The sequence below is a fragment of the Oncorhynchus keta genome, unplaced genomic scaffold (genome assembly GCF_023373465.1).
Source record: "Oncorhynchus keta strain PuntledgeMale-10-30-2019 unplaced genomic scaffold, Oket_V2 Un_contig_3183_pilon_pilon, whole genome shotgun sequence".
NCBI classification, from domain to species: domain Eukaryota; kingdom Metazoa; phylum Chordata; class Actinopteri; order Salmoniformes; family Salmonidae; genus Oncorhynchus; species Oncorhynchus keta.
Genome location: NW_026287121.1, coordinates 73003 through 75323, shown reverse-complemented (window position 1 = coordinate 75323; position 2321 = coordinate 73003). Strand labels below are relative to the sequence as shown.

At 43.1% G+C, this 2321-nt stretch overlaps 1 non-coding gene across 1 annotated transcript; it reads left to right on the top strand.

Moving 5' to 3' along the window:
• The first annotated feature begins 590 nt into the window (after nucleotides 1-590).
• LOC127923758 (U2 spliceosomal RNA) lies at nucleotides 591-781 on the top strand. Its single transcript, XR_008115281.1, has one exon. It is a non-coding gene; the product is annotated as a U2 spliceosomal RNA (small nuclear RNA).
• Nucleotides 782-2321: the final 1540 nt, after the last annotated feature.

Below are 2321 nucleotides of genomic sequence, written 5' to 3'. Positions count from 1 at the left end.
TAGTGACTGAGTAAGTCTAAAAAAGACAGGCTATTTTTATTGGTCACGTTATTTTCGTTGACGATGTCTTGAAGTCAAGTGGCTCAATATTGAAATGTAGTTTTCTGTACCACACAGGACAACCACAGGACAACCAGGAAAAAGCGACGGTCGGTGGAACTCTGGCGCCACCAACTGGACAATTGCTTCAGTTCGTTTGTGGCAGCAATGCTGCCAGATATACTTGATACAAGATCAAATGTTACGTCAATATTATTATCTCCAAATTGCCCCCCCACGAACACACACACGTAATATATTATTTAATATATTATTATTCCAATTTAGCTGTTGATCTGGTTTTAATTTAACAACGCGTCCTCTCATTTCTGATTGGAGAGCGGGCGACCACGTGATCTTAGAACCTACAAATGTGTTACATTGTAACAGTCAAACGTGGTCATTCCTGGCGTTGATCGACTCCCCATCTACGCCACCATTTATTTAAAGCGTTATATTTTTTTTATGGAAAACAAAAGCATACAGAGTGTAACCATAGTAGAATTTGACGTGTCGGAGAACGGCTACTTTCTCCCGAAACCATTGTGGGTATCGCTTCTCGGCCTTTTGGCTAAGATCAAGTGTAGTATCTGTTCTTATCAGTTTAATATCTGATACGTCCCCTATCTGGGGACCATATATTAAATTGATTTTTGGAATAGGGAGATGGAATAGGGGCTTGCTCCGTCCACTCCACGCATCGACCTGGTATTGCAGTACCTCCAGGAACGGTGCACCCCCTTTCATTGTAAAGAGAAATCAGACGGAGTTGCTTCGTTGATCTATATTGTATATTCATATTGAGCAAACTTCATTTCAATATCAGTGATGGCAAGATAGTACCGTTTTATTGACTACGATAGCTGTTGGGAATGGGGTGCGTTCATCTTCTACTTACTTGTAAACTTTCCTCAACAGTGCATGATCAAAAATATACACACAGAGCTAAGAAATAAAGTAGATCACTTCTCTGGGTTAGGTGGTGTATATATATATATATATACCACCTAACCCAGAGAAGGGATCTACTTTATTACTTAGCTCTGTGTGTATATTAATATATATATATACATACAGAGCTAAGTAATACAGTAGGTGGTAGTTTATGCTGGTAACAGGTATCACCAGCCAGCTTCAGTCCCTACCGCACCAGGAGTAGAAACTCCCCAGATAACCCAAGAAGACTCAAGGCTGTAATCGCTGCCAAAGGTGCTTCAACAAAGTACTGAGTACAGGGTCTGAATACTTCAATGCATTCAAGATAACTGGGAACTCAGAAAACATATATAATTTTCAATGGTCATCCCAACTTGGAATTCCCATTCTCAGTTACTGTTTGAATGAACATTAGAATGCGAAAACAACTCGTAGGTCCTCGTCACGGATTGGCTGTTGCAGCAGACGACCACACCGGGTTCCTATCAGATAAAAAAACAACAAGAAGAGGCTCCCAGTGGGCACGTGATCATCAACACTGGACAACTGAGGAGTGGAAAAGCAGTGCCTGGTCCGACCAATCCTGGTTCCTGTTGCGTCATGCTGATGTCAGGGTTTGGCGTAAGCAGCATGAGTCCATGGCCACATCCTGTCTGATGTCAACGGTACAGGCTGGTGGTGTAATGGTGTGGGGAATGTTTTCCTGGCACACGTTTAGGTCCCTTGATACCAATTCAGCAAACATTTCTATGCCACTAAGAATTCAGGCTGTTCTGGAGGCAAAGGGGGAGTCCGATCGGATGCACCTAGTACACAGAGTATACAAAAGAAAGAACACCTGCTCGTTCCATGATAGACTGACCAGGTCAATGAGGAGTTCCTATTGGCTGATACAGTGACTGGACAGAACATTAGGAACACCTGCTCTTTCCATGACAGACTGACCAGGTCAATGAGGAGTTCCTATTGGCTGATACACTGACTGGACAGAACATTAAGAACACCTGCTCTTTCCATGATAGACTGACCAGGTCAATGAGGAGTTCCTATTGGCTGATACACTGACTGGACAGAACATTAGGAACACCTGCTCTTTCCATGATAGACTGACCAGGTCAATGAGGAGTTCCTATTGGCTGATACACTGACTGGACAGAACATTAGGAACACCTGCTCTTTCCATGACAGACTGACCAGGTGAATGAGGAGTTCCTATTGGCTGATACACTGACTGGACAGAACATTAGGAACACCTGCTCTTTCCATGATAGACTGACCAGGTCAATGAGGAGTTCCTATTGGCTGATACACTGACTGGACAGAACATTAGGAACACCTGCTCTTTC